The sequence below is a fragment of the Chiloscyllium plagiosum genome, unplaced genomic scaffold (genome assembly GCF_037043375.1).
Source record: "Chiloscyllium plagiosum isolate Xiang-an unplaced genomic scaffold, Cpla_swu_hap1 HiC_scaffold_9, whole genome shotgun sequence".
Classification (NCBI taxonomy): Eukaryota; Metazoa; Chordata; class Chondrichthyes; order Orectolobiformes; family Hemiscylliidae; genus Chiloscyllium; species Chiloscyllium plagiosum.
In genome coordinates, this window is record NW_028270147.1 from 75,888,172 (window position 1) to 75,906,654 (window position 18,483).

General features: G+C 42.5%; 1 long non-coding RNA gene across 1 annotated transcript in view; it reads right to left on the reverse strand.

Annotated features, from left to right (window-relative positions):
• LOC148149168 (uncharacterized) overlaps positions 1 to 16,488 on the reverse strand; it is a 199,823-nt gene extending 183,335 nt beyond the window's left edge. Inside the window, exon 1 of the long non-coding RNA XR_015758186.1 lies at positions 16,446 to 16,488. This is a non-coding gene — a long non-coding RNA (uncharacterized LOC148149168). The remainder of the gene's footprint in view (positions 1 to 16,445) is intronic.
• Positions 16,489 to 18,483: the final 1,995 nt, after the last annotated feature.

An 18,483-nucleotide genomic window follows, 5' to 3' on the forward strand; every position in this document is an offset into this window, starting at 1 on the left:
AACATAATATCTCCAAGTTTGCAGATGAGACAAACTCAAGCTGTAAGAGGATACAGAGTTGCTTCAGCGCAATTTGAACAAGTTGAATGTCTGGCTAAATGCATGGCAGATGTGGTATAGAGTGGATAAATGTGAGGTTATCTACTTTAGTAGAACAAACAGGAAGGCAGATTATTATCTGAATGGTGATAGATTGGGACAGAGGGAGAGACAATGAGAGCCGAGGGTCCTCTTACACCACTTGCTGAAAGTAAGCATGCAGGTGGTGAAGGAGGCAAGTGGTAAGTTGGTCTTCATAGTGAGAGGGTTTGAGTACAGGAACAGGGATACTTGCTGCCTTAGTGAGACCACACCTGGAGTATTGTGTGCAGTTTTGGTCCCTTTATCTAAGGAAGGATGTTCTAGCTATGGAGGGAGTGCAACAAAGGTTCACCAGACTGAAGACTGGGATGGCAATATTGACGCATAAGGAGATACTGGATTGATTAGGACAATATTCTTTCGAGGTGAGAACAATGAGGGGGGTGGAATCTCAGAAACCTATAAAATTCTAGCAAGAAAAGTCAGGGTAGATGCAGGAAGGATGTTCCCAATGGTGGGGAAGTTCAAAGCCAGGAGTCACTCTCAAAGGATATATCGTGGAGCATTTAGGAGGAAGGTGAGAAGAATTTTTTTCACCCAGAATGTGTGAACCTGTGGAATTCTCTACCACACAAAGTGGTTGAGGCCAAAACACTGAATGTTCTCAAAGTGTTAGATATTGCTATTCAGACAAAAAGGATTAAGGGGCATAGGGAGAAAACTGGAACAGGGTATTGAGGTGGATGATCAGTTGTGATCATACCAAGTAGCAGACAGGCACAAAGGGCTGAATGGCCTGGCGATATTCTTTATTTCTAGTTAATGACCTTCTCTGCTTGACAGAAGGATCACAAGCTTCTCCTTTGTTCTACCTCACTCTATCACTGCACACACCTCTCACCAAGGTATATGCTCTGCCACTCTCATCAATGCCTGAAACATCTTCACTCAATCATTCGCGATGCCCCCCAAACTCCTAACTAATGTGGCATGGCCTCAGTGCATCAGCACTAACAGCTGTGCCAGTGTCTTTCACCCCACTCAATCCATCACTTTCACTCAGCCCAGGAGCAAACAGCTTACAGTAGGGCTGAAACAAGCCAGATGGATGGAGGGGTACCCAACATCAGGATCATCATGCTTTATTAGGAGAGACTTCTGTGCCTACAGGAGAAGGCTGGGGCACAGATAAAGGGACCCCTAGAAAATGGGAAGCCTTCAGAAATGAGATAACGGAAGTTCAGAGATTTCCCTCTTAAGTACACTCCTACTGCCTTTATAGTCTTGTAAGGATTCACTCGATCTATCCTGTCTATACCTGACATATGCTTCCTTCTTTTTCTTAACCAAACACTCAATTTCTTTAGTATCCAGCATTCCCTACTCCTACCAGCCTTGAAAGGAAAGGCTTTGGCAAATAGAGTTAAGAAGAATCCAAATGCGAGAGGCAGCAGGACTGGGGTAGTACGGTAGTTAGCACTGCAGCCTCACAGCACCAGGATCCCAGGTTCAATTCCAGCCTCAGGTGACTCGCTGTGTGGAGTTTGCACATTCTCCCCGTGTCTGCGTGGGTTTCCTCTGGGTACTCCGGTTTCCTCCCACACAAAGATGTGCAGGTTAGGTGAATTGGCCATGCTAAATTGCCCATAGTGTTAGGTGCATTAGTCGGAGGGAAATGGGTCTGGGTGGTCTGGTTGGGCCAAAGGACCTGTTTCCACGCTGTAGGTAATCTAATCTAAAATACATTAAGGACAAAAGGGTAACTAGGGAAAGTATATGGTCCCTCAAAGATCAGCAAGGCAGTCTTTGTATGGAACTGCAGGAGATGGGGGAGATACTAAACAAGTATTTTGCATCGGTGTTTACTGTGGAGAAGGACATGGAAGATATAGAATATAGGGAAATAGATGGTGACATCTTGAAAAATGTCCATATTACAGAGAAAGAAGTGCTGGATGTCTTGAAGGTGGTTAAGACCCCAGGACTTGATCAGGTGTATCCTAGAACTCTGTGGGAAGCTAAGGAAATGATTGCTGGATTCCTTGCTGAGATATTTGTATCATTGATAGTCACAAGTGAGGTGCTGGAAGACAGGAGGTTGGCTAACATGGTGCCACTATTTAAGAAAGGTGGTAAGGACAAGCCAGAGAATTATAGACTGCTGAGCCTGACGTCGGTGGTGGGAAAGTTTTGGTGGGAATTCTGAGGGACAGGATGCACATGTATTTGAAAAGGCAAGGACTGAGTAGAGATAGTCAACATAGCTTTGTGCGTGGGAAATCATATCTCACAAATTTGATTTTTTTGAAAAAGTAACAAAGAGGATTGATGAGGGCAAAGAGGTAGACATGATCTATCTGGACTTCAGTAAGGCATTCGACAAGGTTCCCAATGGGAGACTGATTAGCAAGGTTAGATTGCCATGGAATACAGGGAGAACTAGCCACTTGGATACACAACTGCTCAAAGGTAGAAGACAGAGGGGGATGGTGGAGGGTTGTTTTTCAGACTGGAGGCCTGTGACCAGTGGAGTGCCACAAGGATCGATGCTGTGTTCACTACTTTTCATCATTTATATAAATGATTTGGATGTGAGCATAAGAGGTATAGTTAGTAATTTTGCTGATGACACCAAAATTGGAGGTGTAGTGGACCTCAGATTACCTCAGATTACAATGGGATCTTGATTGGATGGGCCAATGGGCTGAGGAGTGGCAGGTGCAGTTTAATTTTGCTAAATGCGAGGTGCAGCATTTTGAGAAAGTATATCTTAGCAGGACTTATACACTTAATAGTAAGGTCTTAGGGAGCATTGCTAAACAAAGAGACCTTGAAGTGCAGGTTCATAACAACTTGAAAGTAGAGTTGCAGGGAGATAGATAGTGAAGAAGGCTTTTGGTATGCTTTCCTTTATTGGTCAGAGTATTGAGCACAGGAGTTGGGAGGTCATATTGAGTCTATACAGGACATTGGTTAGGCCACTTTTCTAATATTGTGTACAATTCTGGTCTCCTTCCTATCAGAAGGATATTGTGAAACTTGAAAGGGTTCAGAAAAGATTTACAAGGATGTTGCCAGGGTTGGAGGATTTGAGCTGTAGGGAGAGGTTGAATAGGCTAAGGCTGTTTTCCCTGGAGCATTGCAGGCTGAGTGGTGACCTTATAGAGGTTTATAAAATCATGAGGGGCATGAAAATGATAAATAGACAAAGTCTTTTCCCTGTGTTGGAGGAGTCCAGATCTAGACAGCATAGGTTTAAGGTGAGAGGAGAAAGATTTAAAAGAGACCTAAGGGGCAACGTTTTCATGCAGAGGGTGGTACGTGTATGGAATGAGCTGCCAGAGGAAGTGGTGGAAGCTAACACAATTGCAACTTTTAAAAGGCATCTGGATGGGTATATGAACAGAAAGGGTTTAAAGGGATATGGGCCGGGTGCTGGCAGGTGGAAGTAGATTGGATTGGGATATCTGATTGGCATGGATGAGTTGGACCGAGGGGTCTGTTTCTGTGCTGTACATTTCTATGCCTCTATAACTCTAAGGCTGGGTCTAATCCTTTAGGAAGGCTGAGATAAGCATGTCCTCGCAACCAAGAAAGTCCCATTCTCCATTCTAGTGCCACTCTCACAGTAACCTCACTGTATGTCTCATTCATTGCATACCATTTCAGACCAATTGCTACAAAGCCTTCTCCCTGTTTTGTCTTGCAGATATCTCCAGTGTCTCCACCACCTCAACCATGAAAAAACCCCAGCTTCCCCTAGAAACCACCTCATTGACCCCTGGCGATAAGATGATGACCCAGAGGAAGCAGTGACCAGGCTACCTCCTGTACCCACCACCTGCCCAGGCACTGCTCCCTCCATGGGAATATTGGTGTTAGTCAATGCAGGGTTCCCATCTGCTAATCCCTTCACTGGGACAGTGCAGGATTCCCAATCTGCTGAGCCCCTCACTGGGACAGTGCGAGGTTCCCAATCCGCTGAGCCCCTCACTGTGACAGTGCGGGGTTCCCAATCTGCTGAGCCCCTCACTGGGACAGTGCAGGGTTCCCAATCTGCTGAGCCCCTCACTGGGACAGTGCGGGGTTCCCAATCTGCTGAGCCCCTCACTGGGACAGTGCGGGGTTCCCAATCTGCTGAGCCCCTCACTGGGACAGTGCGGGGTTCCCAATCTGCTGAGCCCCTCACTGGGACAGTGCGGGGGTCCCAATCTGCTGAGCCCCTCACTGGGACAGTGCGGGGTTCCCAATCTGCTGAGCCCCTCACTGGGACAGTGCGGGGTTCCCAATCTGCTGAGCCCCTCACTGGGACAGTGCGGGGTTCCCAATCTGCTGAGCCCCTCACTGGGACAGTGCGGGGTTCCCAATCTGCTGAGCCCCTCACTGGGACAGTGCGGGGTTCCCAATCTGCTGAGCCCCTCACTGGGACAGTGCAGGGTTCCCAATCTGCTGAGCCCCTCACTGGGACAGTGCGGGGTTCCCAATCTGCTGAGCCCCTCACTGGGACAGTGCAGGGTTCCCAATCTGCTGAGCCCCTCACTGGGACAGTGCAGGGTTCCCAATCTGCTGAGCCCCTCACTGGGACAGTGCAGGGTTCCCAATCTGCTGAGCCCCTCACTGGGTCAGCCCCACAGCTGGCCGAGGAAGGAACAGCCCAGGCCGCTGGCTCTTGGGAGGAGACCAGGCTTCTGCTCAGGCCCAGGCAGGAGAGCAGCCTCCTGGTGGGCTCAGCAATCAGGGAGTTTGTCCCCATGCACAGGGAAGGGCAGGAGCAGCAGGCAGGGATGTGGGGCACTATGACCCTCACGGCCCAGAAGCTGTAGCAGGGCGGGGAGTCACGTGACTGTTTGTCTGCAACCCCTCCCCACCCACTCCCACCCCATGGAATAGAAAAATATGCAAATAGAAAATGGACTAGCTTTAGAGAGCAGACAGAAGAATCCATAAATAATAAAGGCGAAAGGTTTAAATAATAAAGTGATATAAAGAAGTAAACATGTCTCCATTGTCGGGAGACTGGACATAACCATAACCGAATGCTGGAAGTTAAACAGGAGATTGATTGCAGTAATATTAATGTCGAAGGAATCTTCAGAAAAGGGGTACAAAGAAAAGAAATAGGTATTAAAACTGCAGTGGTTGTAAAGAGAAAATATGTTTCCTTAGAATATCCTAAGGAGGGAGAGATGGCTTGGAACAGTCATGAAAATTCTTTAAGTATTGACATTGTGAATCAGATCCTGGAGGTTTGAAGTGTTTCTGTCAAAAGGGGAGTTTTTCCCTCGTGCTTCAAACCAAAGAGGTAAACCAGTAAATATAATGAGAGAAACTAAAGCAAATCAGTCACTGATACTGGCCGATCTTGTTATTTGCCTTCTAAAGGAGAAAATATTTACTTGAATTATACATCATAGAATCCTTACAGTATGGAAGCAGGCCATTCAGCTCACTGAGTCCATACCAATCCTCCGAAGAGCATCCCACCCCAGACCCAAATCCCTATCCCTGCAACCCTGGACACCATTGGCAATTCACCATGGCCAATCCAACTCGCCCGCACACCTCTGAACTGTGAGAGGAAACCGGAGGACCCAGAGGAAACCCAGGCAAGCACAGAGCGAATGTATGAACTCCACACAAACAGTCACCCAAGGCAGGAATCAAACATGAGTCCCTGACACTGTGAGGCACCAGTGCTAACTGCTGAACCACCGTGCTACCCGTTTAACATAGAGGTTACAGACCTACTGCATTATGCAGAGTCAGATTAAAGAGTAACTTAATAAATGGAGAAGTTGTTATGGAAGTAGCAAAACAAATTCCAAAAGAAGATAATGATTTGCTTTGGGAAATAATCTGGCGGGTTCATGAATATTGTTGTCATCAAGATTGGTTGGACAACCAGTGGAAGTAAAAGAAATTGAAATGTTTCGGGAGAAGCATCCAGGATGGATCTCTGCCTAAGTTGTGAATAGATCTCAGGCCGAAAGACTTAGTGAAGAAAAGAGAGAGTATAAAAAAAGGGAGATGGGATATTTTTTGAAAATATAACAGAAAAAGATAAAAGAGAAAAGGGTAGAAATGTTTAGTCCACCTACTTTGGATTTGGATTCAGAACAGTAAGAGTCAAACCAAATAGGCTACTCAGAAATTGAACCAGAAACAACACAAGGGTTTTCCAAGCAATAACTGAGGAAATAAAGACTTCCTCAAAAAACTATCAATGAGGACTGGACAGCAGATCATCAGGTGGTAATTTCATCTGAGTATTGTAAACAGGATTTAGTAGTGGCTTATAAAATTCAATGGCAGGTCACTTAGTTATTGGGAAAACCCCAGTCTAAAATATTAAAGCACCTTTATTGGTCAAGATGTACTCAAAACATGTCACGCATGCCTTACATGTGGAGAACCCCAACCATCATTTAAAACTATATCTTGACTCTTCTTATACCAGTTTTTAAAGTATCATTTAGCTGGATTTTAATAGGTTGGATCGGGGCCCTACCTAAATCAATGCTTTTTAACAATTATAAATGCTGTGACAAGATTTCCAGAAGCAATGCCTTTATGAAAAATGTCTGAAAAACTGCTAATGGAAATGTTAGCTCAATTATTTTTTATATTAATGGATTTCACAAAAAAATGCAATCAGATCAATGTTCTAATTTTATGTTACAAATACTCAATGAAATGACGACTAGTTTGGTAATAAAACAATTACCAACTTTTGCTTTTTATCCACAACCAAGAGGCGCATTGGAGAGATGGAATCAAACTGTGAAAGTCATGATTCATGCTCATTGTCAAGAAAGTCCTAATGATTGGGATAAAGAAATTCTTATGCAGTTGTTTGCAAATGAGGGCACAGCCAATGAGTCCACAGAGTTTAGTCCTTTTGGATTAATATGTGGACATGAGATGATAGGACTAATTAAATTAGCTAAAGAAAAATTGACATGTTCAGATGTTATGCTTCTCACCAATGTTTTGACTTGCAGAGAGGAACTGACTGATGCGTATGAATTGGCCAAAAAGCATTTAAATTGTGCTCAACCAACAGTTCAAACTAAAACTGATTAAAAAGGCCAATGTTTAAAATATTATTGATGGAAGCAAGGAACGGTTAACTTTTTCTGGGAAGCCATTAAAAACAAGGTTCAATGGATCTTATCAAATCAAAAATAGATTGACAGCAATGTAAATTATGTAGTGAGTACTCCAGACAGGAGAAAGAATCAATGAGTGTGTCATCTCAGCATATTATGAAGGCAATATAACAGGAACTATAATCAGGAGAGAAATTCATTTATGATCGTGAAAGAAATAGGGAGTGAAATAAAAATATCAGGACAAGCAGAGAATGAATCAGAAATTGAAAATTCTGAAGTTGACCCTTCAGAGATCAGATTAGATAATGTGGAGGTACTTAAAAGGTTTGACACAATAGTTTCCTGGGGGGACAAAAAGCATCAAATGACTTACAAAGGATGTTACAAAATCATAAATCAATTTGTGTGAATAGACCAGGAAAAATGCTTTTGGGCTGTTCGTGTGGTGGATGTGTTACCTGTAAAATAATATCCTTACAAACTCAATCCAGAGACATAAATACAAATGGGTGAAGAGATTAATTTCATGATGGACAATTACATTACTGAATTGCGTATTAGTAGCTGGAGGCAACCAATCACAATGGTTGGATTACAAAGATACTGTATTGAATCACTAGCAATTTTTTCAAACATGATTTCCCTTCCACAAAAAAAGGTTGATTCTGTAAAATTATGTTAAGCTTTTCTATTTCTTTATTAATAATGTTCTCTTACATTTTTCCAACAACAGATATTAGGCTAAGAGACCTACAATTCTGCTGTCTGCCTCCCTCATTCCTTGAACAGACACATTGCACTAAAAGATTTCAATTCCACTGGAATCCTTTCGGAATCCAGTGAGTTCTGGAATATTTTGAAAAATGCTTTGATATCTCCGCAGCCACTTCCATTAAAACCCTTAGGTGCAGGCCACCAGGCAGAGGCAGTTTGTCTGACTTTAGTCCCATTAGTTTGTTAAATATTCTGCTCCTCATGATAAAGATTGTCACAAAATCTTTACTCCCATTAGCAACTTGCTTATATGTTACCTTTGGGATGTTAACTGTGTCCTCTACTGTGAAGACAGTGCAAAATATTAATTCAAATTGTCTTCTATTTCCCTGTTCGGCATCATTAATTCCCCATTTGCATCCTCGAAGGGCCCCACACCTACTTTTGTTGGTCGCGTTCTGTTTATTTACCTGCAGAAGCCCTTGCTGTTTTCTTTTAATATGTCTTGGAGATGGTGAGAACTGCAGAGTCAGAGTGGCTCAAGAGTGGGGCTGAACCAAACACAGTTTGGTTCAGCATCAGAGGAGAAGGAGAGTCGATGTTTCAGTTCAGAACCTTTCATCAGGACAGGGGGGAGGGCAAGGGGGGGGGCTGCAAAATAAATGGAGGGAGGGGGTGGGGCTGGGGAGGGAAAGTGGGCTGGATAGTGATGGGTAGATGCAGGTAGGATGTGTCTCTGATTTGTCAGTGGAAAGGGTGGAGAAGATAGGGGGAATGAGGACTGCAGATGCTGGAGATCAGAGTTGAGAGTGTGTTGCTAGGAAAGCACAGCAGGTCAGGCAGCATCCAAGGAGCAGGAGACTGACATTTCGGGTCGGAGCCCTTTTTCAGGAATGAGGCTGGGAGCCTTGGGGGTGCAGAGATAAATTGGAGGAGGATAGGGCTGGGGAGAAGGTAGCTGAGAGTGCAATAGGTGGATGGAGGTGGGGGTAAAGGTGATAGGTCGGAGAGGAGGGTGGAGCAGATAGGTGGTAAAGATTGACAGGTGGGACCCTCATGAAGATGGGGCTGAGCTGGAAGGTTGGAACTGGGGGAAGGTGGGGGAGGGGAAATGAGGAAACAGTCAGAGGGAAATTGAGAAACAAGTTTGGAGGAGATCTCAGTTATCTGTAAAAATATTAGGGTGGTTATGACAGGAGATTTTAACTTTCCAAACATAGACTGGGACCACTATAGTGTTAAGTGTTTATATGGAGATGAATTTGTTAAGTGCGTACAAGTCAATTTTCTGATTCAGTCTGTGGATGTACCTACTAGAGAAGGTGCAAAACTTGATTTACTCTTGGGAAATAAGGCAGGGCATGTGATTGAGGTGTCAGTGAGAGAGCACTTTGGGGCCAGCGACTATTATTCTATTAGTTTTAAATAGTGATGGAAAAGGATTGACCACATCTAAAAGTTGAAGTTCTAAATTGGAAGAAGGCCAATTAATGGTATTAGGCGAGAACTTTCAAAAGCTGTTTGGGTGCAGATGTTCGCAGGTAAAGGGAAGGCTGGAAAATGGGAAAGCTTCAGAAATGAGATCACGAGAGTCCACAGACAGTATATTCTTGTCAGGGTGAAAGGAAAGGCTGGTAGGCATAGGGAATGCTGGGTGACTAAAGAAATTGAGGTTTCAGTTAACAAAAAGAAGGAAGCATATGTAAGGTATAGACAGGATGGAGCGAGTGAATCCTTAGAAGAGTATAAAGGCAGTAGGAGTATACTTAAGAGAGGAATCAGGAGGTCAAAAAGGGGACATGAGATAGCTTTGGCAATTAGGATTAAGGAGAATCCAAAGGGCTTTTACAAATACATTAAGGACAACAGGGTAACTCGGGAGAGAATAGGGCCCATCAAAGATCAGCAAGACGGCTTATGTGTGGAGCCACAGGAGATGGGGCAGATACTAAATGAGTACTTTTCATCAGTGTTACTGTGAAGAAGGACATGGAAGATATAGAATGTGGGGAAATAGATGGTGACATCTTGAAAAGCATCCATATTACAGAGGAGGAAGTGCTGGATGTCTTGAAATGCATAAAAGTGGATAAACCACCTGACCAGGACCTGATCAGGTGTACCCGAGAACTCTGTGGGAAGGGAGGGAAGTGATTGCTGGGCCTCTTACAGAGATATTTGTCTCATCGATAGTCACAGGTGAGGTGCCAGAAGGCTGGAGGTTGGCTAACGTGTTGCCACTGTTTAAGAAGAGTGGTAAAAACAAACCAGGGAACTATAGTGAGCCTGACCTGGGTGGTGGGTAAGTTGTTGGAGGGAATCCTGAGGGACAGGATGTACATGTATTTAGAAAGGCAAGGACTGATTATGGATAGTCAACATAGCTTTATGCATGGGAAATCATGTCTTACAAACTTGATTGAGTTTTTTGAAGAAGTAACAAAGAGGATTGATGAGGGCAGAGCAGTAGATGTGATCGATATGGACTTCAGTTAGGTGTTCAAAAAGGTTCCCCATGGGAGACTGATTAGCAAGGTTAGATCTCATGGAATACAGGGAGAACTAGCCATTTGCATACAGAACTGGCTCGAAGGTAGAAGACAGAGGGTGGTGGTGGAGGGTTGTTTTTCAGACTGGAGGCCTATGACCAGTGGAGTGCTACAAAGATCAGTGCTGGGTCCACTACTTTTCATCATTTATATAAATTATTTGGATATGAACATAACAGGTAAATTTAGTAAGTTTGCAGATGACACCAAAATTGGAGATGTAGTGGACAGCGAAGAAGATTACCTCAGATTACAATGGGATTTTGATCAGATGGGCCAATAGGCTGAGAAGTGGCAGATGAAGTTTAATTTAGATAAATGCTAGGTACTGCATTTTGGGGAACGCATATCTTAGCAGGACTTATACACTTGATGGTAAGGTCCTAGGGAGTGTTGCTGAACAAAGAGACCTTGGAGTGCAGGTTCATAGCTCCTTGAAAGTAGAGTCGCAGGTAGATAGGATAGTGAAGAAGATGTTTGGTATGCTTTCCTTTATTGGTCAGAGCATTGAGTACAGGAATTGGGAGGTCATGTTGTGGCTGTACAGGACATTGGTTAGGCCACTGTTGGAATATTGCATGCAATTCTGGTCTCCTTCCGATCGGAAAGATGTTGTGAAACTTGAAAGGGTTCAGAAAAAATTTACAAGGATGTTGCCAGGGTTGGAGGATTTGAGCTATAGGGAGAGTTTGAATTGGCCAGGGCTATTTTCCCTGGAGCGTCAGAGGCTGAGGTTATAGAGGTTTATAAAATCATGAGGGGCATGGATAGGATAAATAGACAAAGTCTTTTCCTTGGGGTGGGGAAGTCCAGAACTAAAGGGCATAGGTTTAGGGTGAGAGGGGAAAGATTTAAAAGAAACGTAAGGGGTAACTTTCTCACACAGAGGGTGGTATGTGTATGGAATGAGCCGCCAGAGGAAGTGGTGGAGGCTGGTACAATTGCAACATTTAAGAGGCATTTTGATGTGTATATGAATAGGAAGGATTGGAGGGATATGGGCCAGGAGCTGACAGATGGGACTATATTGGATGGGATATCTGGTTGGCATGGACAAGTTGGACCGAAGGGTCTGTTTCCATGCTGTACATCTTTATGACTCTATGACTCTATGAAACTGGTGAAGTCCACATTGATGCCCTGGGGTTTAAGGGTCCCAAGGCGGAAGATAAAGCGTTCTTCCTCCAGGCATCTGGTGGTGAGGGAGTGACAATGGAGGAGGCCCAGGACTTGCATGCTCTGGGCAGAATGGGAGGGGGAGTTGAAATGTTCGGCCACGGTGCGGTGGGGTTGATTGGTGCAGGTGTCTCAGAGATGTTCTCTAAGGTGTTCTGCAAGAAGGCGTCCATTCTCCCCAGTACAGAGGAGACCCCATCGGGAGCAACGAATACAATAAATGACATGTGTCGAAGTGCAGGTTAAATTTTGATGAATGTGGAAGGCTCCTTTGGGGCCTTGGATGGAGGTGAGGGGGGAGGTGTGGGCGTAGGTTTTGCAATTCCTACAGTGGCAGGGGAAGGTGCCAGGAGGGGAGGGTGGGTTGTTTGGGGGTGTGGATCTGACCAGGTAGTCGTGGTAAACGGAAGGAAAATGGGCATTTACGATCAGGTTAAGGAACAAGGTTTGCTAGGAAAGGTTGGGTCAGGGATGAGGTGGGGAGTGGGGAGATTTGGAAGCTGGTGAATTCCACGTTAAGGTCGTACGGTTGTAAGCTCCCAAGGCGGAAGATGAGGTGTTCTTCTGCCAGTTTGCGCGTGGCCTTTTGTTGATGGTGGAGAATGCTCAGGATGGATATGTCATAGAAGAAGTGGGAAGGGGCATTAAAATGGATGGTTAATTGGAGGTTAATTGGAGTGTGCAGATAATAAATGTTACTTGAACAGTTCCTGAGTTTGCGCTCAGCCTCTCCGACATAGAGGAGATCACATCGGGAGCAGCAAATGCAATAAATCATGTTGGAGGAAATGCAGGTGAATCGCTGCCAGACTTGGAATGATTCTTTGGGGCCTTGGACGGAGGTGAGAGGGAGATATAGGGGCAGGTTTTGCACCTCCTGCAGCTGCAGGGGAAGGTCCTGGGTATGGAGGAGGGCTTGGTGGGGAATGTGGACTTGACAAGGCAGTTGTGGTGGGAACGAAGTCCCTGCGAAAAGCAGATAGAGTTAGAGAGGGAAATATTGTTTTGATGATGGGGTCAGACTGCAGGTGGCAGAAGTGGTGGAGGATGATGCACTGGACTTGAAGATTAGTGGGGGAAATGTGAAGACCGGGGGAGTCTATCCTTGGTTTTGTTGGGGATGGGTTTGTTTGAGGGCAGAGGTGTGGGAAATGTAGAAAATGTGATAGAAGGCATTGTTGACCACGGGAGAGGGAAGATTGCAGTCCTTGAAGTTGGAGGAAATCTGGGATTTCTTGCCAATTTACCTTCATAATCAATTTTCTTTCACTACTGATTCCTAAAAACAACCTTCCGACTTATACTAGCTTTTGTCGTTTATACTTTAGTTTTGGATTGGTTACTCTCCAAGACCACCTTTGTTAACCATTGGTAGATCATTCTTCTCATTAACTGGAAAAAATCTTGCTGAGTGTTATGAAGTATCTGTTTATCTGTCAAAGCTTATCCATTGCTTTTCCCTATTATCTATTATCCCATTATTCTTTAGGCTCTCTTCATACATCTGCAATTGCTTTTATGAAATATTTTATCAAATATCCACCACAGCACATCGATCAACTTTTCCCTTATTCTATTTTCAGAGCCCTCTTTAGACAACTCTTTCTTCATATCTTTGCAATTGCATTTATCTAAGCTGATAGGTAGTTAAAATTTCTCACTTTCAGTGTTAGGAGTTATTCTCTTTGCACCATATACATTTTGTTGTCTGATTGTATTCTTATTTAATTAAAGTTGCTGTTGTATCTCCATTGTTGTAAAGATGGCTGCTGTAGTACTAAAACTGAAAGCTGTCCTAACTGCTGTTTTTAATATAAAGTTTGATTTCTTATTATCAATGTGGTGCCTTTGTAAGATGAATATAGAGATTTACTTTTTTCAAGATGGTTGAAAGGTCTCTAAAAGCTCTTCAGGTATAAACTTTCTCAAAGTGGAACTAATCAAAAAGATTCAATGATTTTTTTTGACTATATTCAAGTGGCTGTTGCAATATGCTTCAGGCAAATTTTATTCTCAGCATCTGAAGTATTTTTATGCTGAATTCAACACTCCGTGTTTACATTCATGCCCTTTTCATGTATGCAAATTGTTGACTTTTCTGCAATTAAAATTGGTGAAATTTCTTAGTTGCTGAATAAACACATGCTTTTCTCACTCAAACTACTGAGATAGCAAAGAGTTAACAAATTTCAAACAGTCTTCCTTCCCAACCTATCCAAGAAATTCATTTTAATTTTGTTTCTATAGAATATTCTTAACCTGTACTATTTATGTTCAGTGAGGAGCATCTCTATGACATCATTGCCAGTTTGCAATTAGATCCCAAACCTTTACTTCCCATTTGACTGGATGAGAGCAGCTCCAGCAACACTTAAGAAGCTCAACAGTATCCAGGTGAAGCAACACATTTGATTGGTGCTCCATCTGCTACCCTTCAACATTCATACCCTTCACTAACAACACATCATGGCCACATCTCTATGGCATGCACTGCGGCCATATCCTATTTTATTCGTTCGCCAAGACTTCTTTGACTGCACTGATTAACTCATCTGCAACTTCAAAGGGAAAGTCACAGCGGAACATCACCATCTCCATGTATCATGATTTGAAAGTATAACATAACTCCTTCAATGTCCCTAGGTCAAAATAGTGAAATTCCCTCCCGAGCAGTATAGTAGGTATAACATTTCAGCAGTCGTTCAAACTGCCAGCTCGTCACCCCTTCTAGGTATCAATTAGTGTTGCGCAGTAAATGCTAGATCTTGGTGCCCACAACCACATCCTGTGAATGTATAAAAATATAACAAATCCAAGTAATTAATTTAACCACCCACTGACTTACAATTCAGAATTTTGGGGTAGTTCCGGAGGGATTACGTAGTTTTCCTCATTTGCAGTTATCTCAAATCTTAAGTCTCCTCCTCAATCACTGATACTAAATGCTCATTAATGATTCATTTGCAGAGCAAGGACTAGAGATTACTGTTGAAAATATTATGAGATATTCTGTGATTAAAAATAGATTATCACACTGCAATGCTTACTACGGTTACTGATGATGTTGTCTGATGTGAAATACTCCTGGAATTATTTAGGGAAGATTACAGGGAAAGAATAAATTCGCCAAGTTCAAAAAAATGGAAGCTTCTCGAAAAATAGGAATTCAGGTTTTTACTTTCACAATGGTGCTGCTCAGCTTTGTTTAATATGGTTACTCGATTGTGAGATATTTTCAGTCTCAAAGACAATTATGTTCTAACCTTTAAATATCAATTGAAGATTAAGTGGAATACAATTATGCAATTTATTCTAAGAGAAAATACCTTTGATGTATCCTGTCTTGGTTGCAGTAAGCTTTGGTGCAACTTTGGAAATGAGCATGCATCCTTCCAAAAGTACTGCCCATGGCTACAAATTCAATGAAAAAGCTGGAGGTATTCACAGTCTTATGCTCTTTTCATTTCTAAGAATTGTACCAAATCCTGATTGGTTGATATTTAAAATCTTGAGATGTCCTGGTGGCATTAATCCTTAAAAGACGATGCCTTTGAGTAACAATATTTATCTAGCACTTACTTATTTGCTTGGTATGAGAAAATAACATGCTTTCCTTCTGGCAGCAACAATCTTGACGACCTTGATCTTGGTGCAAGAATGTAGCTGCGAAAACATTTCACATCTGTCCAAATGTGGGTGTTTCTAAGCCCTGGGGTGAAAGGTTTAGATTGCAATGCAAATCCAAAACATCGGTTTTTCTTTTCAAATGTGTAGAAATTTGGAGAGATTTCTCTACAAGTTTGCTCCTGAAGTGATGGAAGTAATCTTTGCACCACAAAGATGCTGGAGATTGGAAAGACTGTCCAGTGCCAACCAAGATTCAATCTTTACTCAAATGCCAAAGAATCACAAAGGCTTAACTTGGTGCACTAACCATTCATCTAAACTTCTGCAGTCCACAAATGATCTGTTTATAATTCTCTGGGGTCCCTTTGTGCTGTGTCGGCTGGGAAAAGTTAACCATAAATGACTGCCAACTTATTGTGACATTTACTTTCCTTTCATTATGCATCAGTCTGACTAATTATGAGGAGCGTATCTGTGGGAGGATGTGCACTTCCTGCTTTGAATATAATGTTCGCTTTTAGTGCAAAGCTGATCTGCTTCGGAGATCTAGAAAGGGCAGCCAACATGTGAAGAACTAGTTGCACTTTCAGGTTGTGAAAGCAAGTGTCTAGTCTTTCTACCAAATGATTTCCAAACTCTCCCACTGTCACACTTAATCCCAAAATGGATTTTCATTCGAAAATGACAGGGAGCGATGGTACAATTGGCAGAGGGAGAACTTTACCATTCTAACCTCAGCACCAGGGGAATCAGTAGATAAGTAAGCAAACAAACATTTTATTTTAACCCTGTCAGTGTAGCGATTCCTTGTGCATTTAAAAAGAAGCACAGAAAATGCATGGAATAAGACAAACATCAGTGGAGAGAGAAGCAGAATTAGCAACATTTACGGTCAGTGGCCCTTTTGTGTCAAGGTGGGAAATGGACGTTTGGGTTTCCTGGAGTTTCAGTCTGGGCCTCTGTTCCCGTGATAGTTGAATCAATTCATCCCTTCTGTATTTGGGTGATATGCAGGAGAGGTTAAATTACAAAAGGAACGATAGTGTAAAGCAATAGGGTCTGAGAAAAGGGAACAAATAAAGAAAACCAAGATGGATGTAGAGGAAGTGAAAACAGGAATCACAAAACCAACAGCTGCCAACTGAAAACAAAACCAAAAGTCACAAAACAAAACGAGGGCACGTACCTCCATTGAGTTTGTTCAGTCTGTGACCTATCTCAGACTGAAAGGCAATCCAGCTATGAACCAGATATTGCTGCTTCAATTTATTTCACATTGGATTCTCAAAAACAATGGACACTTTGATCACTTTGAGATGAATTCCAATTGCAGTGCCAGAGATGAAAGGCCACTGGGCTAATGCACCGCATCAGCCATTCCCTTTCAACCATTTTCAATAAACCGATTCAAACAGTCGACATTTTTTAGTCCCTATTGAGATTTAAATGGACATGCATTTTTTACTTTGTCACAAAGCATTTGCAATATAGCGAAGCAATTGTGAAAGACACAATAAAAAGCAAGCCTTATCCTTTGAAAGGACCATCCCACAGATATTGTCATGTTGGCTATGAGCCAACAACATTGCGATAAAACATCTCAGTGATCACCACACTCCATGGCACCCTGGCTAAAATCACACAGGTTGAAGGTATATGCTACTGCAGTTGTTTTTTTTTAATATCATTTGTCTGACCAGAAGCTGGAGAGAGAAATTCTACTTGTGGTGATACAATCACCATAGGAATCCATCATATATTTCAAAAGACATTAATTTTCTAGTTGCCAAACAAAATAGTGCCACGATAAAATTTCACTTTAAAATTTTTCCTATGACAGATAAATTAAAATTACTATAAACAAAGTACTACTTACGATCAAAAAGCACAACTAAAAACCCAATGCCACATTAATGTTATGCTGCACACTCAGCAGATATATTTTCTGGTAGATAAAATCCCAATTTCTTCTCAGCTTTCCAAACAGGATCCAATCATTCTGCCTAATGACATTTGGGGAAGCCCAAATGTCAATCATAATTACTATTCTAACTCAAATCATCCGGCCAAATCCAATACTTCAGAATTACTGCTGCTGTCTTGCCAACATACACATTACGTTCCATCACATAATCCTTGTTAAATTTGGACCATGAGCTTTCCCGTTCTGTATCTAGCATTGGATTTAAGAAATATACAGAAGCTGGTGACATTTTTAGATCATTTTCATGTGTGGTACCATTCCCACAGAGTTAAAAGTACAATGGGATTGGGGTTTCCTGGTTTTGAGAACTGTCAACAGATGATTGAGAAAAAACTAATCATCGTGGCAGATAGTTTTTTTTTTCAATGGTTTGCCATCCGGGTGAGATGCAGTTGCAGTTCTCTAGAACTGGAAGCCCTGTAATGACTCTCTGACATACTTTCTGTTTTCTTCCAAATAATATGAAGTATGGGGAAGTTAGACAAGCTGCAGGTAACTGAAAATGTCCTGTTCTTGGAAGGTATATGAGCTCAGCTGGTTAAACGCCAACATGTAGCATCGAGTCAAATTGGCTCTTTAAACATGTGCAAATAAGGCTTTCTTTTTTATGGGAGAAGCCATGTACTCTATCAGAAGAGAATTTATACCTCAGTGGTATTGCAGTAATATTTACTTTGGATACTCTAGATATCCTTTCCTGAAGAAGGGCTAATGCCCGAAACGTCGATTCTCCTGTTCCCTGGATGCTGCCTGGCCTGCTGCGCTTTTCCAGCAACACACTTCCGTACTCTAGATATAACAATGGGCTTCTGCACTGGACACCCAACAGACAAATTTGGAAATATTATGGATGTTCATTGGAGCCTGTGGCAGGAATGTAACACGTAATCATGTTATACATCTTGTGTGGGCACTTACAAGGAATGGCCAGTCAGCAGGAGTTCGCAGTTTTACAGAATAAAGAGAGATTTGTTCTTTCTTTGGAAAATTGGCCTTTGGTCCTTAGGTCAGAGTCAAGAGTTGCATTGTGCGTTGTCTTGACTGGCTACAGCAACAATATCTTCAACTACAAATACAGTACTTCGCAAGAGGTTGTCAATAACTGCAGATTCAGGTTAAGTCTTCTCCAAAAAATTAGATTTTATGGTGTAAGAAAATGGATTAGTTGTGTAAAATACCAAGCAAACGGTCTAAACACACGATTCAGACACATGGAAGAGAATCTGAAAGAGGTCTAAAT